Source organism: Borostomias antarcticus (genome assembly GCF_949987555.1).
Source record: "Borostomias antarcticus genome assembly, chromosome: 1".
NCBI lineage: Eukaryota > Metazoa > Chordata > Actinopteri > Stomiiformes > Stomiidae > Borostomias > Borostomias antarcticus.
Window position 1 is genome coordinate 5552104 of NC_140234.1, and position 27616 is coordinate 5579719.

Sequence of the window (27616 nt, forward strand, 5' to 3'; positions counted from 1 at the left end):
CTGAGGGCATCCCAGTCCTGGCTATGGATCAGTAGGCTAGTGATGCTCCCCTGCCCCTGGGCTAGTGTAGACCATTGCTAGCCTCTACCCACAAGCCATTACATTGATCATAGGCCTACTAAGAGAATACAAGGGGAGTCTTGGTAAGGCTTTTATCAGGGAGGTTGATGGATTACGTCTTTCAAACTACATGATTTGCATTAAAAATATAATCTCTCTCTCACACACAGTCATGTAATCCAGTCAATCTAACTCCATAACAAATTGCATTAGGCCTACGTAACTAGCAAGCTAGCAAACTAAGTCAATGTAGACAGCTAGCTAACTAGCTAGCGTTATTTCCACCATGCCCCTTCTCCTAAGAGAAAGGCGATTCGCAAAATTAAAAGGTGATTGACAACCGTTTCAGGTGAAATGATTTTTTTGATTGACAAGACGATTGTCAGTCTCTGATTGGCCAAAGTAGAAATTGATTGACAGTTGACCCGCCCCCTGGAAGTCTCTGGGCCTGCAGAGATACACACTTGGAAAATTGAGGGGTCTTCTACAGGGCAATAAAGTGGGATCTCTGTATAAAAACACCTAATGAGAAGCAGGGGGCTTGATACCACAAGGGAACATGCATAATGGGTGGGGGACAACATGTTTACATGTGTACAGTACTTGTTGTTGTTGGCAACCCCGCCCCATTAGCGGACCTAGGACTACAACTGGCTAAATTGGCTCTGATTGAGAGACCTGTGCCACTGATTGTTTGATTGGTTTCCATCTGCCTCGTTAGTATGTGTACAGTATTTCTAGCCTACATGTACAGTAGCTCCCATCTTGTTCTTTGTCTGTTCCATTTGCTGTAGCTGTGCATAGTCCCTTGTGTTTCTGGTGCCATCTTGTAAGTCTGTAAGTTTATAAGCTCTGTCTTTTCTTCTTCACTTGTCGAGTGTATACCGTGGTTTTATTGTTTAGTCTTTGGTTTTGTGAAAACTGCTGAAACCTCAATGCACCTGTGACAGTTACATGCAGCCCTTGTGATTGCTTAAGTCAGTATGAAACCATCTATGGCTTCTCACATGGCAGGTAACTCAACAAGAGTTCAAGCCCAGGGGGGATGCAGAATAAAAATGCTAATACATGTACAGTACATACTCAGGCATTGTGCTGTGACATGATTTTTTAAAACTTATTTATGTATTTATTTGTAGCTGTTACTGTTTCTTCATTTTGTTTACATCTCTTCATCTGACCAGCCTGTTGTCTGCTTACATGTCAATCAGTCCCACCTGTGTTCAATTCAGTCAATCAGTGAATCCATGCTCAGTCCAGAGTCCCACAACTCATTCCCATCACAGTATTGTTGAATCTCGTTGTCTTTTATTATTGTCCTTGATTAGCTCTGCGTTGTGTTTTCTTGTTTTCAATAAAAGACGGACCCCCAATCTCCAAATATACCACACAGTCCAGTGTCTCCTTTCTCAGATGTTCCAAATGAATCTCTCCAACACGGGATTTGAGTCTGAGCAAAAGCGGTTTATTCCAGAAGGTATAACACACAAAAGAACATGGCAATGTCTAATGCACAGATGACCTGTCTGGACGCTGGCTGAACCCAAATCGAAGCACATGCAAACTGAATAGTGGTTTTAACCCTTGGAGAAGGGGGGGTGTCCCACACCCCCCTCCGTCCTTCTTTACAAAGCTGTCTCTCTCTCTTCTCGAAATACGGCCTTGCACTGAAGATAGGATGAGGCGCCTGGCGCCCCCGTATCTAAACAGTCGGTGTTTGTACATCACATGAAAGAATGTCACCCTTGGCCTAGGGAACATGTAAATCTGTCAGGTGGAGACACGTCCCCTGCCTAGAACCCCCCTTGAGTATCAACGTGACCCCCTGGCGTGACCTCCTTCTCCAGAAACCCTCGGACGGTCACACAGGAGTCACACACAACAAATTAGAAACAGCTTACAGTGTTAAGATTGACATTTCTTGATAACAGCCAGCTCCATACATTTTCATCAGTATGTAGTGCTACTAATATGTTCATCCAGGATTGCTACAGTGTAAATAAGCTGCGACATTTATCATTTTTTACTTAGAGCTATCTGAAGCCAGCCATGCTCTCCTCATATTCACTGCACATTCTTGCTCAATAAATCTCTAATGTTCATGATTTAAAAAATGTCATTTTCATGACATGGTAGATGAAGTGTGAAATGTATTGTGTGCCAGAAACAACCACAAACAACCTCAGATCACAACACCAGATTTAACTTTTCTCCATTTCCATGGTGGCCTGCTATACACTGTCGAACAGTGTCACAATATGGATTAGAGCAGGGGTTCCCAACCTTTCTTCCCCAGAGCCCCCCACTTACACCTGATGGAATTTGACCCCCCCCCCCCAAATCGGTGTGAACGTCCAGTCTGTGTATGTTTGTGTGTGCAAATTACATCAGGCGTAAGTTAGGGTACAATTAAGTGCTTCGCCAATGTAGCAGGAATATGAATGTTGACACGATTAATAGTCTCTGATTAATTTGTTGAATTTATATGATATTGTAGTGCCGTACATACAAGGCTTTTTGGCCCTTCATCAGATATAATCATGTATTTTGCTGTGTGACATGTCAATAACATGATTCTTTGACAAATATTTGTCTAGCTAATATTAGGGCCTCAAATTGTCTGAGGCCTGGCGCACCCCCTGCAATTGTTGACGCCCCCCTAAGGGGGGCCTGGACCCCAGGTCGGGAAACCCTGGATTAGAGCATACTTATAGGTGACAAAGGTCATTTGGATACATTCATTAAAGGTTTATAGGCTGTTTCCCTTTGGGGAAGGCTCACACAAAACATTCATATGTTCAGTATAAATGTTTATTGCAATGGTGATCTAATTTATCGAAATTCAGTTTTTAATACTGTTATAATAAAGATGATAAGATATGAGTAAATCTACGTATAACAGTTTTCACAGTAACATGATGATCTAAAATACTTTATTATTGAATATGGCAACATTTCAAGCATAACCTACTGTAATGATGAACGCTACTTTGAGTTTAGACAACAGGGAGGAACAAGGTGCTCAAAAAGTGAGATAAACCATTAGTGTTGTTGGTGCTCTTGGATCACTGGGAATGGAGGCAATATCCAAAAACAAAAGTAGATCCAGGCACTCAGAATAAGTATTCGGAAAGGAAGTGGTAATGTTAAAAAACCTTTAAAGTCGCACAGAAACAGACGTTTGAGATCATCTAACTTCCGTAGTTTTACGTATTTCCGATGCAAACAAGCTGTGAGGGTGGGACATATGTTTAGAGGTGTATATGTATAGAAGGATAGCGTTGATTGACTGGTGGATGTCGTGAGATTATTGGCCTAAAATCTAAGGTACCTCATGTCGTCATTGCACGCGACCTACCGTTTTGCAGGAAGTAAGAAATTATATACTTTGATATATGATTACAACAAAAGTAGAATTTTGTATTTTTTTTGGCATACATCGTTGAATAGGTGAACACTATGATCAATTATGTGAACCAAAATTGGACAGAATGCTTTTTTCCACTTCAGTGCGACTTTAATGTATCAGGCTTACATAATTTTAAAAAGTCAACATGTTTCGACCCGTCAGTCTTCATCAGGACATGTTGTGCGCTCAAACAAATTACACCTAAAATACTCACTCACTACTGTGAGTTTGGTTAGATTAACATCTAAGTGTGCTTTCAAACCTAAAACTTCAGCCTGTACCTAAACTGAATGTCTCTAGTTGGCTGCATGGACCCAAAGCCCCAGCGCTTGATGTCAATATGCGGGATCTCCTCATCTGGATTCTTTAACTCAAAGTCAAAGTACGTGAGCATGAGGAAAACAAGCTGCTTCAGCTCATTGGTGGCGAAGAAACGACCAGGGCACATGCTGATTCCAGCCCCCCACGGCATGTTGTAGTACTTCAGCTTCTTCCCGCCCTTGTAGAAATCATTTTTCTTGCCCCCGTCTCGTGTGAGGAAACGGTCATATTTGAACGTGAGCGGATCGGGGTGGATGTCTGTGTCCACCTGAACGGTGGTGTAGGGGAAGAGGGCCACCCTGTCGCCTCCCCTGAGGTGGGACTCTTGTCCGTCGGCCATCTTGAGGCTCATGTCCTGGAGCACGGCCCTGGTGAGGACGGGGGCGGCGGTCAAACGCAAGGTCTCCTCCACGGCGCTGTCCATGGCGGGCATCTTCTGCAGCATGTCCCGGGTCAGGTCGACGAGCGGCCCACCACGCCTCACTTCCTGCCCGGCCTCCTTCAGCACGTTCTCCACCTCCGCCCGGACCGCCCTCATGGCGTCGGGGTGCTTCATGAGATAGAGGAGCAGCCAGAAGGCTGACGGCCCCGTGTTACCCTGGGACGCCCACAGAAGCAGGAACATATACCTGTCTTGCATGAACTCCTGCATGCCGAGCTCCTCCCTAATCTCCTGCTGATCACGCACCCAGCTGCTGACGTTGTCTTTGGTGCTGATCTTCTGGACCGACAGCGTGTTCCAGAACAGCCTCTTCAGACGTTCCACCTCCATCTTCTCCGACGGCAGCAGCACCCCGTAGGCCAGCTTGGGGAACAGCTGGTCGTACTTCCGGAACTCAGAGAAGAGCTCCTCAGATTCTACTCTGTCAACTTCCTAGGCTTTCTCCAGGCTCCCCGAGGACGTGGGGGTCTCATTGCCGAACAGAGCTAAGTAGCCCGCCCTGAAGACGATGTTGTAGCTGTAGTTGAAAAGCCCGTCCTCCATCCAGATGTGATGGTCCTCGCCTGCCCCCACACTGTGCAAAATCAGATTCTGAAGGTTATTCATCATGGCATGTCTCATGACCACCAGACCATCCTCCATCAGGTGCTTGTTGCTGGATATCTGCAACATCTTGTGCTCATCTTCGATGTTGGATTGGTAACCAAACACTTTCAAAACTAGATACTTCGCAAACTCGTAAAAGTCCAGCTTTGTGCGGGCTTCTTTCTCAATAGTCCCAAAGGAAAATGGATCTGTGACGAATGTGAAATAAAAGCTCCCCAGCGACACTGTGAAAATATCCCCATGTTTCCTTTTCATTCTCTCCAGGAACTTTGCAGTATCCCTGCGAAACTCCAGGACATGGCCCAGCCAAGGAATGGGTCCCTTATCTAAGGGGGGTTCCCCGGGACGCCTCTGGCGGAAGGTCCCCAGGAGATAGAGTCCTCCAAGGAGGAAGGCTAGCAGAGCAAGCAGGAATGGCAGCAGAAAGCCCATCGTCCTCTCCTGTGCTACTCGCAGAGCTAATCTGTTCTCCAGCTCATATTCCTTTGTATTAGTCAAACACTGTGCTCAGGGCTGAAAATTAATTTCCATTTGGCGACTAAATTTTTAAAAGTTTTTCTGATTGCTAGGCTAAATTTAAGGTAATCTGCTGTCCTGTCATGGGAGTGGGACTAGAATTGAACTTGCATGATACTCCATTTTGTCATCAGATTGATAGTAGTAGCTGCTACTCACTCAAAGGTGGGTGGAGGGGATGAATTGGCTGTTTTTTAATCCAAAATTGGTCATTTGTTTGATTTGTGTATGGGTTTGCTCTTTGTCACCTTTTTCATCCCAGATGAGTTATCATCCCTGAAATGTGTTATAAAGTGATGTGTCATGCAACTATTTACAGTATGAAAATAAATCAGAGCATTCAAATGTAAGACAGCAGCCAGCACTGTTTGTAGTGATGATAAGGATGACAGCCAGAGCCATCTTGGATGTGTAGCTGGAGTCTCCAGCCTTACACATGGGTAGGCAAAATCCTTCTAGTTCCAGACTTCCCATTGGTAAACATATTTAATTACCTTGATCATGTCAATGAGATTGTGGTTAGTTTAATTTCAGACAATGAACAGTTTCATTTTAACATTTGCTTTTGGATGGAGATGGTGACTCTACATGCAGGCTGTGCACATCACTGTATGTAGCCTAGAACCAGTCTAATCTATCAGCTGCTGCAGTATTGTTGTTCATAAACTGTCTGAATGACATGTGATCTGATTATTTTTTTTCTGAATGTAGCCTAAATATGGAGGTACCATGTTAAAATAATAAATTATGGACAGTGGACACTTGATTACATTTGTTTGGTGTCATGATTTTGACATTTCAATCACAAAACATGACAAATTATGGACCATTCCTGTGATGTGTGTGCTGAGGAGGCTGGGGAACCAGTGAGTACAAATTATGGTAGGCGCTTACAGTGAAGTTTATTAAAACCGTTTTAATTATTGTGATTCCTGTAGTGGGTGGAAATATACAGTTTGTAAAAAAATAAAAATAAAAAAAATAAAAAAATCTTTAGGCCATTATAGCTTGTAGGTATGACTTGTGCTTTGGGAACGTGTGTTTTGCTTCTTCACATGCACGCATGCAGAAAAAACAACTGAATTGCCACTCCGGCATATCTCTGTGCCCCCCCCCCCCAGTCAAAAAGGTCTAGAATCGCCACTGTCTGATGGTATTGGGGTGTACTCCAAGGCATTCAGCTATTCCAAAGGCGGAATAGCCGCAATTGACAAACCACTCCAACGTTTCCTGAGAAATGTTTAAACGTGGTCTCCCTCCTAAACCACGTCTGTCTGCATGTACGTCAATGGGAAAAACTGGCTTCAGTTAGCTGTAACGTTAGAAGTTCGCTTGTAGCATCAGCTACTAGCTTGACCACCCTTGGATTTATTTGAACTCCGCTAGCTTGTGCATTAACAAGAAAACATTTAGCCATTCCAAGTTGAAAAGGTGAACGTCGTCGCTTGGGCCGCTGATGGCAAGATCTTGACAGACTTGAAGTTTATTTACAATAAAACCCTGCACATCAAAGGCTGCCTGCGCCATTTTTTGAAAACTGCGGTGATGCGCATGACATTTTTCATCAAGACATGTCCAATCGACAAGGATAGCCTGGATGTACGCCTGTGGGCGTGGTCAGGTGATTGACACATACAACACACGCCAGTCTAATGATAAAGGCTTTATCGTTAGTGGTGTGTGTTGGGAAAGGGCAAAAGCGCAGTCTAATGATAAAAGTGAAAGCACACTGTAATGATAAACGCACAATCTAATGATAAAAGCACACTAATGATGAAAGCACACTTTTAATTAAAGCTGCTGCGCAGCGATGAGGCGGGGCCAGGCAATTTCCGACAAGTTTAGGAGCAATAAGCGAGCGAATAGGAGGACAACAAGAAAGTTGACATTCCAATGTTAATTTTGTACATTCGTATCGTATCGTAAAACATTTTGATGCATTGTAAGCTCGATTTTGATAATTCAACAATCTGGTCAATGAGTTTGTGAATTACAGTCTGAACATCCAGTGGAGCAAGTTGTGTGGTGTTAATTGATTGAAAAATGTGGGATGAGATATGTTTATTAATTTTTACAGGTTTTGTTTGCTTTTGTGATATGTGGCCAATGTTGTCACTTTTTATGAGGATGATCAGACATTGATTTGGCGAGAATTAATAGGAACTGTATACAGACCTGTTAATAGTAAAACCTTTTGATGTGCTGTGGGCTCAATTTTTCATATTTCAAAAATCTGTGAGGATCGTTTGGTAAGGACAGTCTGAAGATACAGTAGATCAATTTTGGTGTCAATTGAACAAAAAATGTGGGAGGAGATAGGTTTGATAGGTTTATGAAAAAATCAGAGTGATGGACTTCAAAATTCCTGCAAGGTCAGAGTGTATGAAAGTTCTCACTTGGGACTACATTCACGTGGTGGTTTTACTGTGATGGCACCTATGGCTGATTTGTTATGATTTTTTAAAGTTTTAAACTTTAGACTGTTGCTGTAGCGCCACCTTCAGCTTTATTGACCTACAATGCAGGTTGAGGACTTTGGGTATAGTACTGGAGCCATGTGCAAATTTTGGTGATTTTTTGTCCACAGGAAGTTGGACTTCAGTGGAAGATGGAGATTAATAATAATAAGTAAAACATTTTGATGCATTGTAAGATCAATTTTGATAATTCAATAATCTGGTCAATGAGTTTGTGAATGACAGTTTGAAGATCCAGTGTAGCAACTTTAGTGTTAATTGATTGAAAAATGTGGGTTACAGGTTTTGTTAGCTTTTTTTTCATAATTGAACATTAACTTCAGCAGCTGTGTACTCAGTCAGTTGCCAATCAATCGATTTAAGTCATTGTAATCCTTGGCGGGGGTGGGGTAGGGTTGCCAACAGCGATGTCTCAGTTTTGTGGAGCTTGCGTTGGATTGTGGGTAACGTAGTTTTCTCTGTATGAAGTGTTGGTTTCAGAGGACAGAATTAAACATATTTTAAAAAAATTCAATTTTTGAGATAAAAATTCTGAAAAAAATCATACTACATCTTGGATATGTGGCCAATGTTGTCACTTTTTATGAGGATGATCAGACATTGATTTGGCGAGAATTAATAGGAACTGTATACAGAACTGTTAACAGAAACTTTTTGAAGTTCTGTGGGCTCTATTTATCATATTTCAAAAATCTGTGAGGATCGTTTGGTAAGGACAGTCTGAAGATACAGTAGATACATTTTGGTGAACAGAAAATGTGGGAAGAGATAGGTTTGATAGGTTTTATAGTTTATGAAGAAATCAGAGTGATGGACTTCAAAATTCCTGCAAGGTCAAAGCGTATGAAAGTTTTGTCTCACTTGGGACTTCATTCACGTGGTGGTTTTACAGTGATAGCACCTATGGCTGATTTGTTATGATTTTTTTTAAGTTTTAAACTTTAGACTGTTGCTGTAGCGCCACCTTCAGGTTTATTGACCTACAATGCAGGTTGAGGACTTTGGGTATAGTACTGGAGCTTTGTGCAAATTTTGGTGATTTTTTGTCCACGGGAAGTTAGACTTCAGTGGAAGATGGAGAATAATAATATAGGCAAATACAATAGGGTTCCGGCAGCTACGCTGCCTGGCCCCTAATAATATAGGCAAATACAATAGGGTTCCGGCAGCTATGCTGCCTGGCCCCTAATGATAAAAGCACACTCAAATGATAAAAGTGCAGTTAAACGATTAATTTAATGAATAATTGAATGATTAATTTAATGAATAATTGAATTTGATTGCATTTTAATCATTCACACATTTAATTCGATTGCATTTTAATCGATCACACATTTAATTCAATTGCATTTTAATCGACAACATATTTATTTATTAATTTGTTACTTCCACCCCTCATACTGCGTTGTGTTTTGATTACAATTAAAGACGGCCCCCAATCTCACACAATACCACACAGTCCAGTGTCTCCTTGTTCTGATGTATTCAAAATTAATCTCTCCAACACAGGATTTGAGCGACATCAAAAGCTGTTTATTCCAGAAGGGTTAACATACAAAAGACGATGGCATTAAGTCTAATGTACACTTGACCTCTCTGTATGCTGTCTGAACTCAAATTAAAGCATTGGTCTCGTTGCAACGTTCTTATGGTTCGGGTGTCCCCCCCCTCGTCTCTTCTCCGATAAGACTGTCTTTCTCGTCTCTTCTGTGGCCTTGTTTGGTCAAGATAAGCTACGCCCCCTCGGCGCTAACCACAACAATTGCTGTTTAGCACAGAATGTACCAGCCCTAAGAATGTCATCTTTATCTCAAGTCTATGGAAGAGGGACACCGTTTTCTTACAGAACACACCAGCTACAGCCATACTCAGAGGTCGATCATAATAATTTAGAAATAGCTAACAGGATCAGATTAAATCAATATTTCTTTGAAAATCATCCAGATTCAACACTGATCTGCTACGGAATGAATTCCTTTTTCGTTGATCCTGTATCCCAGGTACACCACCTCTGGTACCATGAAGACATATTTCTCTCTCCTATGCCTGGGGCTGATGACACCCCATAGGGTAGCCTGGTGTACTGGTATAAACCACGGTGGGTGTTAATTGTTGTGAACTTCTTAGATTCTTCATCCCGTGGGAGTTGCTGGTATGCCTGAGACATGTCTAGTTTGGTGAATTTCGGTCCCCCCCCAGTACTGCCAACAAGTCCTCAGTTTTTGGAATTGGGTAGTTATCTGTCTTAGACACTGGATTCACGGTAACTTTATAGTCCCCACATATTCTAGTTGTTTTGTCTGGTTTAAGTATAGGAACTATGGGAGCGGCCCACTCGGAAACTCACAGGCTCTATGATGCCTTCCTTCTCTAATCTAACCAACTCTGTCTCAACTTTGTCCTTGAGGGCATATGGCAAAGGCCTGGCTTTGAAATACCTTGGCTTGGCCTCGGGGTCAACAGAGATCTTTGCTGTAGCTCCCACTAAACTGCCCAGCTCACCTTAAACACCTCTCCGTGTTGTGAGAGTAGCTCACTCAACTCCTGCTGCTGACCTGTATGTAGTCTGAAAATGGCCCTCCAGTCTAGCCTAATGGCCTCTAGCCAATTTATCCCCAAGAGATTTGGCCCCTCCCCTCTAACCACTATCAATGGCAACTTTCTGGTCTGCCCCTTGTAACTGACTTGTGTGTACATCTTGCCTAGCACCCCTACACTATCTCTGGTGTACATATACAGCTTTGTTCTTGTATGGTGGAGTTTCCCCCCTCCCATCTTCCTGTATGTTTTCTCATTCACTATAGTCAGGCTTGCCCCAGTGTCTACTTCAAACTCAATGTTGCATCCAGTCACTGCCATCTGCTCTCTGTATGACTCTACTCTTTTTTCCATCATCGATATTGTACATCATGTGGGCATACTCCTCTTCCTCTTCTTCCAGTCTGTGGCGCGCTATGGCTTCTACCATACAGACTTGTGGTCACGATTGATCAGATGGCTGGTTGGCTTGGTTCCACGATTGAAAATCTTCAATCAGTGTCCCTGCACAGCGCACTGATCACTATACATATACACACTGTACATACAAACTTTAAAGTTACCATTTAAATACATTTGTAAATATTACACTTACGTATTCATTCAATTCAACCATAACATTTCTGTGACCTTTTGGGATGTTTGCTTTGGCATTGTAAATGTATGTTTCCCATGCCAATAAAGCCCTTTGAATTGAAGTAAAATATAGAAGACATACAGATAGTTATCCATGCATACTTGGATGGATGGATGGATAGATGGATAGGGATTTGTGTTAGTGAAAATGTGCTTTACTGAGACGGGAAGCACAGGGTGTAATCTTACCAGTCTCAATATGCTCTCCTGTGAAATGTATCGCAATCCCAATATTTGTACATGTTTGGCATGGCTTGGACTTGAGCATTCCCCTGGCACTTGTTTTCACTGCTCCCACGGAGGACCGTGTGCAAGTCATGCCAGATGCCTACAAATAGATGGACTCTGCGTGTGTAAACTGTAGAATAATTAGGCATTACAATCAGGTGAAGAAATATGAACACATGCTAATTTCTCAGATTTCCAGAATCTATTTGGCTGCGCTCACGCTATATTGTTAGAATTAGGCCTAGGCTATATTGATAGAAGTAGGCCTAGGCTATATTGATAGAAGTAGGCCTAGGCTATATTGTTAGAAGTAGGCTGGGACTGACTGCCCCCCTGATCAAAAAGTCAAACTGCGCATATGAACATCATGTCACTAGATGTGATGGATCCTTCTTTGCATGTGTAAACTGTAGAATAATTAGGCATTACAATCAGGTTAAGAAATATGAACACATGCTCATTTCTCATATTTCCAGAATCGATTCTGCTGCTCTCACTCAAAATAAACCATCTCTCCAGTCTTGAAAGTTTCCCTCCCTCCCTTCCTCCCTCCATACAGTCAGTCCCTACATCTCACCCACTTTTTCTCCCTCCCTCTCTTCCTTCATCCTTCCTTCCTCCTGTCTCTCCCTCCCTCACCTGTTTGTTCTTATGAAACCACCCCCTCTCTCCCCCAGGTATGTGAACTGTGCCCGTACTGAGGAAGAGCAGAACCTAGATGCCTACAAATAGATGGACTCCACTTTGCGCGTGTAAACTGTTGAATAATTAGGCATTACAGTCAGGTGAAGAAATATGAACACATGCTCATTTCTCAGATTTCCAGAATCTATTTGGCTGCGCTCACGCTATATTGTTAGAAGTAGGCCTAGGCTATATTGTTAGAAGTAGGCCTAGGCTATATTGTTAGAAGTAGGCCTAGGCTATATTGATAGAAGTAGGCCTAGGCTATATTGATAGAAGTAGGCCTAATCTATATTGTTAGAAGTAGGCTGGGACTGACTGCCCCCCTGATCAAAAAGTCAAACTGCGCATATGAACATCATGTCACTAGAGAGACAGAAACAGCAGGATCCAGAGATGCTAAGGGACTGTGATAGAACTAACAGAAGGAAGTTCATAGAGAAGCAACTAGAATCCAGAGGCCTATAAACAATGAGATGCAAATAAAAAGGCTATGTTAAGGGAAAGACTTCATGAACAATTAAACAGGACAACAATAGGCAGGCTTTTCAGAGATCGTGTCAGGGATGGACCCATCTTTGCATGTGTAAACTGTAGAATAATCAGGCATTACAATCAGGTTAAGAAATATGAACACATGCTAATTTCTCATATTTCCAGAATCTATTCTGCTGCTCTCACTCAAAATAAACCATCTCTCCAGTCTTGAAAGTTTTCCTCCCTCCATACATTCAGTCCCTACATCTCATCCACTTGGTTTTCTCCCTCCCTCTCTTCCTTCATCTTTCCTTCCTCCCGTCTCTCCCTCCCTCACCTGTTTGTTCTTATGAAACCACCCTCTCTCTCCCCCAGGTATGTGAACTGTGCCCGTACTGAGGAAGAGCAGAACCTAGTAGCGTTTCAGTACCGTGGAGGGATCCTTTTTCGCGGCTGTCGGCTGTTGGCTGTCGGGGAGGAGCTGCTGGTCTGGTACGGACAGGAGTACAGATACAAGAGCATCTCCTTCAACTACGTCTGGGAAGAAAAGAGCACCGCTAGAGGTATCTGTCCTCAACTCTTCTTCCCTCTGTCTTCTCCATCTCTCTCTCATCCACCTCTTTCCTTAAAGCTGAAAGAACAAGAGGTCTGCTGGTCATAATAATAACCGCTGTCCAAGTAGCTCTCCTCTACCACCCTTCCTCTCCTCTGTCTTTTTCCCATGGTGCCAGCCAGCAGGCAAGACATGGGCATACAGCGTGAAATTCAGGACACTCATGGATGCAACGATACAGAGGGCACTATGTCATGAACTGCAATGGTGCCTGTGCAAATCGCTGTTGTGAGGCACGCAAATTGCCAATATTAGGCAGGCACACTTGCTCAGAACAAAATGGAATGCTGTTAGTTGCCATGGAACATGGTAGCTTGACTTATCTTTAGGAGTGCTAGCTTACTCTAGCTATCTAAGGTAGCTATTGCCGTGGGCTTCAATGTATTCATGCTTGTTTTCTCTCCTTTCTCCTCTTTTCTTTTCCTCACTCCTCTCTCTCCGCTGTCGCTCTCCTTCACTCGAGCTCAGCCAGAGGAACCTCTAACATATCTTTCTCTCTCCTGTCCTCAATCTGAAGTTGTGGTGTCGTCGTGTTTCACCCCCCACTAGTTACATACGTATAAACACTCTATACAGTATTTGCACTTGTAATACAGGTGTGAGAATCCCTTTTAATGTTTGTCTCTTTCTCTTTCACTCTCCCAGGAGTGATGTCAGACTTGTCCCAGATTCAGGTGTTCTCCTGCTCTGTGTGCCCATTCACCTACACCTCCCAGATCTACCTCAACAAGCACCTCAAGAGGAGCCATGACAACCTCTACGTCTCTCTCTCTCGTCTCTCGAGCAGACAGATCAGACCAGAGATTCTCTACTCCTCCTCTCAATCACTCCATATCACCACCTCCAACACCCCCCTCACCCCAGCTCCCGCCCAGAGACAGAGAGACACAGACAAGCCAAGACCATACCACTGTGACCAGTGTGGGAAGAACTTCATTACGTCAGAACATTTAAAGATACACCAGCGTGTTCATACAGGAGAGAAGCCATACCACTGTGACCAGTGTGGAAAGAACTTTACTGTGTCAGGAAATTTAAAGACACACCAGCGTGTTCATACAGGAGAGAAGCCATACCACTGTGACCAGTGTGGGAAGAACTTCATTACGTCAGAACATTTAAAGATACACCAGCGTGTTCATACAGGAGAGAAGCCATACCACTGTGACCAGTGTGGGAAGAACTTCACTAAGTCAGAACATTTAAAGAAACACCAGCGTGTTCATACAGGAGAGAAGCCATACCACTGTGACCAGTGTGGGAAGAACTTCATTACGTCAGAATATTTAAAGATACACCAGCGTGTTCATACAGGAGAGAAGCCATACCACTGTGACCAGTGTGGGAAGAACTTCACTATGTCAGGAAATTTAAAGACACACCAGCGTGTTCATACAGGAGAGAAGCCATACCACTGTGACCAGTGTGGGAAGAACTTCATTACGTCAGAACATTTAAAGATACACCAGCGTGTTCATACAGGAGAGAAGCCATACCACTGTGACCAGTGTGGGAAGAACTTCACTATGTCAGGAAATTTAAAGAAACACCAGCGGGTTCATACTGGAGAGAAGCCATACCACTGTGACCAGTGTGGAAAGAACTTAACAACGTCAGGAGACTTAAAGAAACACCAGCGTGTTCATACAGGAGAGAAGCCATACCACTGTGACCAATGTGGAAAGAACTTCACTCAGTCAACAAGCTTAAAGACACACCAGCGTGTTCATACAGGAGAGAAGCCATACCACTGTGACCAGTGTGGGAAGAACTTCATTACGTCAGAACATTTAAAGTTACACCAGCGTGTTCATACAGGAGAGAAGCCATACCACTGTGTCCAGTGTGGAAAGAACTTCACTAGGTCAGAACATTTAAAGACACACCAGCGTGTTCATACAGGAGAGAAGCCATACCACTGTGACCAGTGTGGAGAGAACTTCACTACGTCAGGAGATTTAAAGACACAATGTGTTCATACAGGAGAGAAGCCATACCACTGTGACCAGTGTGGAAAGAACTTCACTACGTCAGGAGATTTAAAGACACATCAACGTGTTCATACAGGAGAGAAGCCATACCACTGTGACCAGTGTGGAAAGAACTTCACTACGTCAGGAGATTTAAAGACACACCAGCGTGTTCATACAGGAGAGAAGCCATACCACTGTATCCAGTGTGGAAAGAACTTCTCTACGTCAGGAGATTTAAAGACACATCAGCGTGTTCATACAGTAGAGAAGCCATACCACTGTGTCCAGTGTGGAAAGAACTTCACTACGTCAGGAGAGTTAAAGACACACCATTGTGTTCATACAGGAGAGAAGTCATAGCCATAGCCTTAGGACTGGATTACACTACTGAGTTTTTCTGGAGGCAGATCGATACGTCCGGGGCCACGTTTTGGTGCTTGAAATCCGGAGATGCGTTCTAGTGTAATGGGCAAATCCGGAGGCCTTTGAGAAATAAAAACTATAGGAATAGGGTTACATTGTTACTCTGTGTTCACTTCACCTTATAACAATCAAACAGATGATTTACGAGTTTGAGCTACATAGTGTCTTACTGTATACTATAGTTAATCAGACAAGCCACGTTTTGGTGCTTGAAATCCGGAGATGCGTTCTAGTGTAATAGGCAGATCCGGAGGCCTTTGAGAAAAAAAAACTATAGGAATAGGGTTACATTGTTACTCTGTGTTCACTTCACCTTATAACAATCAAACAGATGATTTACGAGTTTGAGCTACATAGTGTCTTACTGTATACTATAGTTAATCAGACAAGCGGATAATATCGTAGGAGGAATTTCACTGTATTCCATGTTTACATGTTCCCCCCAAAAAGTAGACACTTCAAATCATAACCTACATAAGAATAGACACCTCAAATAATAATATTCTCTTGTTCAAAGAAAAGTAACTAGCAAAAAGTTACAATATTTTTATTGAGCTATAGCTATATAAGATATATATTGAGGTATGCTGCTACACGTGTGGGTAGACTCCCCAACTCAGCCTTTTCTGTTCCTGACCAAATATCACCTTGATCACACCTGTCTGAACTTCCCAGCACTCATGCCCTTTTCTTTTTCAATAATATCTCTATTCAATACTCAAATACAGTCCAAATGTTCTGATATATAGTCCTTACAATCATCTAGTTTTAAGTCCTTCATCCATTCCCTCACGATATCTCCCGTATTATGATGAGACTTGATAATAATAATTAATATCTATCAGGGTATGTGAATGTTTTTACGAATATGCCAACTGTCTGTCTCGCATGGTGTCGTTCTCAAACATCACCATCAAGAGATGAATAAGCCTACTATTTTAAACCACACCACAGATATGGGCAAACATGATTTAGGTTACCTATTAGGCCAGTAAAAGGAGATGTTTGCTTTTGCAAAAGAACCCCTCAAATACGTTATACAGTTTTATCTGGAATAATATTCTGGGGAATAGGAATTGGATATGGAGTTTGGATTACTGGAGAAAATGAAAAGAGGAACTTGAGGAAGATCCTTGGTGAACTGAATAATACGGCAGGCCTTATCCTATAGGCCTATGGAATGCTGCGCTCAAGGATGACGTTGGGTGAATGGATGGACTTAATTTCGTCCTCTTGGTCAAAGTCGATTGCTTTAAAAACATGAAAGAATAAAACAAAAAATACTGCAACACAAAGTAGATGAAATGGTGATTGCAAAGAGACTGTTTAAATGAATTCCAATATACCTGGTTGAGTTCATGGCTTACAACTGTATCTCTTTGGAAGATTGGATCTAGATTGGAATAAGTAGCCTAACGTTTTGGATTCGAGATTATTTTAAAAGCAGTGGATGCGCAGCAGACATGGAACACAAACTGGGATGGAAATGTATTTGTTGTGACTGTTGGCGTTGGTTGGATGGCTGGACAGCTGCATTTTAAACTCTAACCCTACCTTTTCAGAATGTTTTTTTTCCATTAGCCTTTTTAATAAACATTGTGTAACCTGAGAGAGGTACTGTAGAGAGTGTGTTCATTTGTGTGCCTGCCTCAGTATCCAACCCTGGACTGACCCCCCCCCCCCAATATCCAACCCTGGACTGACCCCACCTCAGCATCCAGGGTCACCATTTCTTACAGAAAGCTACAGCTACAGCCATACTCAGAGGTCAATCATTATAATTAGGAACAGCTAACAGGATCAGATTAAACCAATATTTTTCTGAAAATCAACCAATATTAAACACCTTCCAACACCAAAGTGAAAATAATTCCTCAATGGGACTGAGGTATGGGGAGTAAGGGGGTAACGGTGTATCCACCTGTGAAGTTATGTATGGTGGTTGGTGAACCAGTCCCAGACCAGAGCAACCCGGTGGAAACTAACATTATCCCACATGACAACAAACCTGGGCTGCTCTGCTCCATCCTGTACAACTGCATTATATAGAGCACCAGATATGTCATTGTGAGTGGAGTGCACTTCTAAAGCATAGAGCGCTTTACAATATCTTCTCTCATTCACTCACCAATGGTGGCCAGCTGGTGTTAGCCTGCTCTTCGGGATAAATTAGTGTCTTACTCAAGAACACGTCAACGAAGCAGAGGAGATAGCTGGAATTTAACTGGAGGCTCCCAGACGGCTACTCTACCTCCTGAGCTGCTGCCGCCCCCTCAGAACGTGATCATGTGTGCAGTACTGGATGGACCTAGGGTGGCATGGTGATGGAGAACTCCTTGCAGATGTAGGAACCTCTTGAAAATGTTTTCAGCCCTCAAAGGCCATATCTAGGTTTTTGCAGGGTGATAATCAATCTAGTAATTATATTCCGTAAACTAAGGCATGTTTAAATGATTTTATTGTGAGCTCACAAGGTATGTCTGAGCAGGGATATCAGAGTACAAATGTGTGGTCAGAAAACAATGAGTCTCATACTTCAGCCAAAATGACCTCATCAGACCTCCTCCTCCTTATCTCTGGGCTAGTGGAAAGGGCTCTCCCCCTCCCCCAACTTAACATTCTTGAAGCTCACAGACCAGCTTCCACACACCACAAAACACTGTTTCTTCTTTCAGGAACACAAGGTGATATTTCCCCCACGCTGCCCAGGGACATTCACAACAGCTCTTTGTCCTGTAACATCTGGGCCCTGACGCCTGGTTTTAGATAGATTGAATCCAGCTTCATCAATGAAAATGAGGTCATGACGCTGTGCAGCTGCGCCAAATACCACCAATAGGCCGTTCACACCTCTCATATTGAAATGAATGGAATGCACAAGAACAAGAGCCCTGGATCAGGTCCAAATCCAGCCAGCTTGCTAATAACACCAGCTAACATTAACTAGCCAACTTCAGATAGAAATCTAACCAGGCAGATATGAATAGGCTACTGCAGGATCTTGACTAGTCTAACGTTAGAAGACCATAAACGCAAATGAAAACGTATCATGGATCCTTTTACCCGCCCCAAGACCTCATTGTACCATACTTTGGAAAATAATTACCCTAACACACCCTATAGAACATGTAATCTATGGGCTGCAGGCAGGGTTGAAAATTAACACCCGCCAATGGCGGGTAAAATTTCCATTTGGCGACTAAATTAGGCTCTGTGCACCAGCTCCACTACTTCCTGAAAGTCACTTGGCATCTTTATTTCCTGTCCAATTTCCATTTGGCGACTAAATTTCGGAGGCTATCCTCCACGCTGGCGGGTAAATGTTTGTACCAATAGAGTCATGTAATAAAGTATGCGTGCGATGTCGCCACATCCATGCCATAGACCGGCGTTCTGTTTGTTGTGTGTTGCTCCCCCGCTGCACCAAATAAAGTTTTCAGTCACATGACTGTTGCGGAGCCTCGCGCACTAGGAGTGGGGGGGGCAGGGGGGGCAGGGGGGGCAATTGCCCCCCCTGATTGGCCAGCCCAACTCTGCTCAAATTCTTATTTATTTATTTGTTTTTTACTAATTAACACAATTATGAAATACATAGTTGTGGTTTGTACCAGTTTGTGTTAGGTCATCATTCATTTAAAAAGTGTATTTATTACTTAAACAAGGCTAACTTTAACAAAAAATATATCCACCAATGGCACAGCTCAACTATTTCCGGTTTGATCTGTTACCTCAAAAAATTAGATCTGACTGTAGCCTACTGCTCAGTGCTCAACAAGCTACAACTATAGCCAACCTGCTCACGATGGCGAAAAGAGCTATAAAAACAATTGACCACTTCTTCATAAAAAAAAAAAAAAACTGGCAATGCTAATGAAGAAGCTACCACTCGAAATGACACCGCAGCAGGTGTAATCGAAGGCAGAAGTGCTCCAGAGGCTATCGAAGCTAGCACACTAGCACTAGCACTAGCACTAGCACTAGCAACATCACCATCGGCGAGGAAGCTAGCACCAGCAGGCAGTTGCAGTTTGATGTTGTGATGTTAAGCTTTCAAATCAAAGGTTATTTGTACAGTGCATTTCATACGCAGAGGCAACACAATGCACTTTACAGAGAACTAGGTGGGCATAGGTCCCTGCCCTATATATTCCAGAGGGAAGCAAAAAAAAAATAGTATCACCCGGGGGTCGGAAAAGTGAGCTGTAAAAATTCTTCCCTGACCCCTCTCAACGAGATGATCGAGCAAGCTCCTGGAGTATGTTTGTCTAACGGCTAAGAACATTTATAGAGCAATAAATTACATTAAATTGCATTTTCAGAGTAAGAAAGGCTAAAATACATCATAGGAGAGACATGGCAAACACTGGTGTATGTCTGTGTGTGCGTGAGTGTGAATGTGCCTGGGCCCAGATAGAGGCGAATATAATAATTGAATATAATATCTGAAAATATTAAAGAGAGAAGGTCGAATATAATTTCTGAGCTCAGTTGACAGCCATAGCGCCCACAGAGCCACAAAATGCATTCATGGGGCTCTGTGCTCTCAGTTGTACTTGAGTTGCGGTGTCCTCACACCCCTCATTTCATAACTTCCTCTTCTGGGTTTTGTGTAAGTTGTGTGTCTGACACTACTGAGTAAAGAAACCAGGCACTTCCCTTTTCCACTCCAATCCTGCAACTCTCACATCCCCTGCAACTCATTGGGACAATTACTCAACTTCCTGCTTGGAAGAGCTCAGCTCAGCAGAACACTACGGAGCCCTCTCCTCACAACGCCACATGTAGGGTGTGTTTCAGGCTCCTGGGTCTGGTCCCTAGACGCACTCAGCTTCAGCTGCATCAACTGGCTGAATCCCGGACCACCCCCAAATAAGGACGTGACACTATACTGTTACTGAGACACCAAACCTTTCTTTTCTTTTTTACAAAGCAAAATATACTTGGCAATGGAGAAAAGTGAATTGTGTCGAGTGCCCCCAGGTGGTGAGCTCTGGTACAATTTCATCGGGTGTGGGACAATGAGGCTGATGTCTACTGTAGGCTACTTGTCATGGTCACAACACAGCAGCGTGTAAATGTCTGCTTACAGCATACTCTCCATCTCAATCAATACTGTAGGTGAAAAAAGCACTGGTGGAGAAAGGAGCGTGGCTATAATGTAGATATACTGTATGTACTGTACAGTACATCAAAACATCACTGGTCTGATCCGGCTTAAAAAGTGGCCTGAATGGGGCTACATTTCCCGGCCTGAATTATTTCCCCATTCCGCCCCTGATGTTGGGTATGGCCTAGTGCTCGGTCATAAAGTCATATTGACATGCTCGTGGTGTCTAGATGAAGTTTGATGCGTTGTACATATTGAATTGTCATTCGGATTTCTTAGCATACTGTTCACAACTGGCATTCTTTGTAAATAGATGGGACGGGACGGCAGAACTGTTTTTTTTTTTCTCACGTCAAAATGTTGCCCCCCCTACTCTCAGAGGGTAAAATCGCCTATGCTCAGAAGGGATGTCTTTGATCGCTTGTCATGTAGCTTATAAACTCTGAAGACGGTACTGGTTCCTCCTTGACTGACTTCACTGGTCATCCAGCCATAGGCCTAGTTTTAGGTATGGACGCTATGGACATCATACCAAAGCCACGGAAACACGAATTGTCCCTACCAAAAATAATACAGAGTGAAAACTGTAGTTTTTTTAATTACCATTCACAACTTGCGAAAGCAAAACGGTTGGGAATTAAGGCCTGGTTGACAGCTGCGTTCAGCAAGCTATCCAATCAACAATGTACAGTAGCCTACTTCCCCCCCTCAATGTACAGTAGCCTACTTTGTCGGCAACAGCGGGGATTTTGATTAAGCAGAAGTAAGATTGAAGTTATTGAACAATAGGGAATACACTATGTTGACCGACAATTATTTTTCTGTACAGAGTTGTATCAATGATAATAGTTTAGTTTGCGTTCTACTAAATGCCTGTAAAATGTAATGTTAGTGCTGGTGGTGCAGCTAGTCAGAGCTGTAGCCTACGTATTAGCTATAACGTTAGGTCTCGTAAACGTTTTCTGAGGCAGAGATGAGGTGCTGTAATGTTGTCATAACAGTTGTCTTTAGCTAGTAATAAATCAGTTTTGGTATAACCGTTGCAAACTCCTAGGTTTGAGCAATGACTAGCTAGGTTCACTCGCCCACTGAATTGCATAACAGGCTAAACAAACGAGACGAGACGTCTGGTTTGTTTATGCAATTCAGTCCAAGTCCAGCGTAATTATGTTCATATTTCATATGCTACACAGAATAGGCTGTAGGCTACACGGAAAAGAGTGTTTCATGTCTGCAAGTAGTTTGATATTGTCAATCATTTCCCTTTTATGACCAGAAAAGATAAGACATTAGAATTTTTTGGGTCAAAAGCAGCAGAAAGGCAGGACCTGGAGAGGCAGGCGGGAGATGCATCAGGGTTACAGGTGAGATTATAGTCTGACTCAACAGATGTAGGTTTTGTGGATAAACCTTGTCATTCGTTGTCACATTGCCCAATCAGTGGCGACGGAAATTAATCTGATTCGGCCACCACCCAGATTCAATCCAGACTACGTGAAACAACAACCTATTGTGTCCCTACCAAAGCTCAAATCAAACCTATGCCCCTGCATCCAGCTCAGGTTTAACTTTACATGATGACAGGCTGTGAATATGTTACAGTATATGTATTTTGTTCATAAACACATAAAGACCATGAGGTGAAGGCTTGGATCATTTATATCTCATATTTGTGTAGGGTTAGCTAGTTATGGATAATTCTACACCGTGGAAGTGAATGGAAATGAATATTTGAATTTCTATGAATTGCAATGTTTCTAGGCATCGAATTAAACTACTTTATTTGAAATTTTACTTTGGCCTCTTCCTTAAGCATGTTTTCAACATAAAACTATTATCTGAATGAAAAGTACTGAAACAGATGTATAATGTGACAAAAAAGGCAATTTATTATTTTGGCCGGTAAAAAATATACTTGGCCGGCGGATTTTTTCATCTACCAGTCCCCTTGGCAGGTGAGCCAAAAAGTTAATTTTCATCCCTGACTGTGCTCCTCCCCCTTGCACAACAGATACCCGAGTACTCCAGACACTACGTTCTTTAACAAGTTGTTGTCTTCAAGACCCTGCCATGGACCTGTCTCTAAGCACAGCTGATGCCAACTTTTCTGCACTGAAATCGATACATTTCAGTGCGCAACTCCATGAACAATGAAAGACTGACTGATATCGGGGTGCTAAGTGCAGTGTTGCCAGCTCCTCTGTAAGGGAGGTAGCTGTTGGTTCTCCCAAAAGTAGCTAGAAGTAGTAATCAATTAATTTGCATAATATGCCATTCTGAAAGATGCAAAATGGATAGAAAAGGCTGATCAGGCAGTTTACAAACTAACCATTTAGTCCAGGGGCCTATCCAGATTCGGTACCACCTAAAGTGACCAAATAATATCGGTATTGTCTTCCTACATGTGTGTAGTTTATATTTTGGTATGATACACGGCCTATCTACTGTAGTAGCTTAATGCTGGACCAAATACATTTTCTCAGCACCCCAGTACCCCACTTACAGTACAATAGGCACTAGCACTAAATGTTAAACATTAACTCCATCCATATGTTAAAAACGTACTTTATGGAACACTCAATGTATTTATTTACGAATATCAATGTTTAATCCAGTGGAATTTGGAGAAATGTGAACAGTACAGTAGCCAAAACACACTAACAGAAGCCCTATGAGGAATGTAACAAACTGGACCCACTGGTCCAAGCAGCAGTGGGAGGAGTTAAGGTTAGATATGATAAGTAATGATCATTAGATAAGCTATAATGTAGAGATAAGCAGTTCCTCATACCTAAAATGTCTTCATATCTTAAATATGTCATGAGACATTCCTAAACCCAAAGGCATGAAGCAGAAGTCAATTAAGGTCACAACAGGTGATCATCAGATTAAAAAGGACATGGAGAGGCAGGTGTTTCCATCTTCAGAAGTGTTCGTTTGAAAGTGAACCCACAGATAGATACAGTATCTCCAACATAATAAAGAGAACAGGTGAATAGAGTTAAAATGATTAATCAGGCCTAGGTCTGTGTTTCAGAAGAACATCTTCACTCTTCATAGTGTTTATAATCTGATAATCTGCATCCTCTGCTTGCAGTTTGAGGTCTCCTAGCTGAGCTCTGTGCAAAACCGCCACTATGTGGTTGACTGCTATCATTGCATGTTGATGAAGGTCTTCGGGTGGCCAGTTAAATAGTGTTACAGAAACATGACAATAACTAGAATAGCGCTCAGAGAGCACAGACCTCTGCCTGAGATGCATTTCGTCAGCATGTACAGTTCTTTTTTAGTTAAGCAGTTCTATATGGCCAACTTGAAAATGCATGTTGCAGATATAATATTGATCACCTTGATGAAGCTGATTGTGTTGTTGTAGTGTGAGACCAAGCTGATCAGGGTGCTGTTCTGGGTTTAAAATGACCCGCCATAGGAATTGAATGGGTAAAATGACCCGCTATAGGAAATGAATGGGTAAGACAATATTATGTTCATCCAGCAGATGGAAAACATCTCCATACACACCTATAGCCACAACTCACCTGGGTTACCCGGGTTCTAGGTCTAAAATGAGCCCCCGTTTTATAGTGTTCAAGGCAAAAATTGACTGATCTGTTTTAACTGCTCTTATATGAACACAAAACCCATAAATCCCCAAATGAATGTGAACCACCTGAAGCATTCAGGTCAATACCATTCTCTTAGTGTACACCACATGCTCCCCCACACGTCCATTGTGTGAAACCACTTGGATACTGAAAGTGTACAGCCATTACCAGTCAATACAAAGTTATTCTAAGTGATCATCTTTATCCTATTAGTGAAACATATCCAGATGAAAATGATTTATTTCAAAACAGCAATACACCCATCCACAAAACACAAAATCAGTGAATGTTTTGATTTGTATGAACATGATGTCAATATGTTGTAGCCTTCCAATTAATCCACTTAAAACCTAGCTAGTGTTGTGTTCGGCTGCTAACACTTAATAATGGAACCGGACAACAGTGTGCATACGGCTATACTTTTATTCACAGCTCCCATTACAGGCGGCCATCACTCTCGCTGGCTCCCGCATCACTGCCTCGATCAACCTTGACTTCCGTGACGTCATCACGTATGACACATCTCTCCTGTCAAGAACTATGTTTACAGTGTCTGGAAACATAAACAATTTCTCTTAAACGCCAAACAGTGTTTCAGCTTTAACCCTCAATTAACAGTTTCAGAGCCTGTAACAATTACAACTGTAGAGAATAAAATAATAACATAACATGACAAACAAAAACAAACTCTTGTTACTGTCCCATCACCTCATATCACCAAGCTCCCATCACCTCATTACTGCCCCATCACATTTCCTCAATGAGTCTCTTTGGCACTTTGGTCTGTCTACCCAACCTCCTCTCTATGTCTATGTGTTCACCACACTCACGTATGGGCGTGTCACACACCGGTGACCCTGCACTAGCGCCCTCTGCATTTGTGTCTTCAGTACTGTCTTAATTTTTAGGTACCTTGAGTAAGTGTCTGCGATTTCGCCTGTATGTTACCCCCTCGCGCGTGTGATTAGGTAGTCCACTGCTATGGACGGTTCTACGTCTCAGACTGTCCTCTCCAGGGTTCTACTGTTCTCTACAGGGCTGTAGACTGTTCTCCAGGGTTGTAGACTGTCCTCTCCAGGGTTCTAGACCCTTAAGATATTTGATTGTCAGATTTTCTGTTGCAATATGTGAGATTCACCCCTTTTCTCTTCACCAAATGCCAATTGAATTAAAAATATATTTCTGTATATGCACTGTGATGCATCCTATATAGTTTCTGGTTGATTGGGGACAGTGTTGTGTGGACATCAGACAAGAAAACATGCATAAACCTTTTTCTTTTACATAGGCGAAAATTGGAAATTGGTATATTTGTCACATACCTTCCATCTGCATTTTTCATTACTTTCCACCACTGGGATTTTGGGGGACTAACTGATATGTTATAAAGAACATATGTATGACACTAAAACAGTTGAATTAATTTCTGTTGCAATTTGTTCAAGGTTATGTCATAAAATGCCTGGACTATAGGGGCAGGGGAGCATCACTACTGATCCATAGCCAGGACTGGGATGTCCTCAGTGGAGGTCCCAAGTCAGTCTTCCAGTCATTCAGCCAGCCTGTCAGTAGATGTGCTCTACTTGTATTGATTTGTTCATACACTAGTATTCCAGCACAGGTTATGTTCTTGAATGCTTCTGGTGACTAGCAGTTCTCTTAGCAACCTAATTTAATCCCTATCACCATTTTCAGATCAACATAGGGGAAACATATGGCTGAGAGATGTGTGGAGGAAAATCAACAGCACCACACACACACACACTTACATAATCAACCAAGCAAGTTCTACCTTTCTATACCACAAATATAAGTTTGAGAACCTAGGATACATACCGCCCGCCTAAGGGGGTTCTAATGTACTGACCTCCCGGCACAGGCCTGACCCTGCTGGCAAGCTGCCTTGGTCCTAGCCAAGGAACAAGCGTTTCAGCTTCCGCTCACCTGTATGACACCATGCCTGGACTAGTCACCACATCCACAGTCTAGCCAAGTTAGAGATACCCTTGTGCATTTGACAAAACAAGTGTCATACAATTAAGGTTATCATTTGTGCAGCATGTGTGCTGTAAGTGTAAAGACAAGATACAGATAATTTTCTCCAGGTTTTATTGAATAGCTTGTAGACCACACTGAAACACTGGGCTGACAGTTCAGTTGTACAAGGCGGACCTGGGAGACCATTCAGGACACCTTGTTTGGGTCGAGGCTCTGCTTAGTCTACTGGCCCAGGTGAACTATCAAACTGGATGTACTGACGCTGAGAATGGAGACACACACACATGACAAAGCTGGCCGACACTTCCTGCACTCTAAGAGGTTAGGGTTAGGGCTAGACTGAATGTGTGTTGTCATAAAATAATACATATTTATTTTTAAATGGATGGAAAGATGCTGCCCATGCCTAGATCTTTATGTCTATTCAGCATGTCTGTTCTCACCCACTGAGGTCCCATCACCAAACGTGAAGCCTCGGATACAATAATAAAACAGGGGCAGACAATGAAAGATAGAGAGAGACAGACAGACAGACAGATATGTAGACAGATAGGTTAAACATTAGAACAGTTAGTGTTGTGATCAGACGGTACAACCAAAATGTCACCTCAGTGTAGTGATGCAGACAGAATTATGAACACCTGCTCCTTGCTTAGAAGGTTATCATCTGCCCTCTGAAACATTCAGGACCAGGGCCGTACGCAGGATTTTTGTAATACCGAGGTCATTTAGTTGTGGTGCTTTAATCTGGTGCACTTTGAGAGCAGAATTAAGAGGCTAGATATATAAAGAACACACATTATATTGGATTAATATCATCTTTAACTGAGAGCAGTGGAGGTCATCCAGAGAGGACACAACTTAAGTGAATGTTGATGAGAACACACCATCTATTAGAAACATGAGACTAGCTCCTCCTGTCACCTCTCTCCCAGCCTGGCCTCCTCCACTCTGATGTCCATGCTGGTCTCCTCCCATCACTTCTCCTCCACTGTGGTGTCCATTTTCATCTCCAGTCCACAAATTAACAAAACATAAACATAAGCTATAAACACCCAGCCACCCACCCACCCATCCACCCATCCATCCATCCATCCATCCATCCACATTATTCTTTAAACTTGCCAGGATCTAACTTAATGTAGTGTCTCTTTGGCTAACATCAGGTATCTCACCTCTCATCTCTATGTCCTCTCCTCCTGTCCCCTCTCTTCAACTCTCTTGTACCTCTTGGTTTCCTGTAAACAGATTATATATTTTTAACCGAACATAATCATGCATACTGTGTATATTTATACACACCTACAGACCTGTCTATTTGTTTATCTATATACAGACATACAATTTATCCTGTCAATGTGCTTTTCCCATCATGTTAAGTAAAGAGTAGGCAGTGTACCACCATCATCACCTCTTTCTTTTTGATCTTGTCCTCAACAGTTCGCCTTCCAAAGCTGAGCTTTGTTTGATGAAATCTTTTCATCTTCTCCTTCTCTTTCCCCC

General features: G+C 42.6%; 1 pseudogene across 1 annotated transcript; it reads right to left on the reverse strand.

Moving 5' to 3' along the window:
* Positions 1 to 3731: 3731 nt before the first annotated feature.
* LOC311329729 (5-beta-cholestane-3-alpha,7-alpha-diol 12-alpha-hydroxylase-like) lies at positions 3732 to 5270 on the reverse strand (annotated as a pseudogene). Its single transcript has one exon. The product of its transcript is annotated as a 5-beta-cholestane-3-alpha,7-alpha-diol 12-alpha-hydroxylase-like (transcript).
* Between the last annotated feature and the right edge of the window lie 22346 nt (positions 5271 to 27616).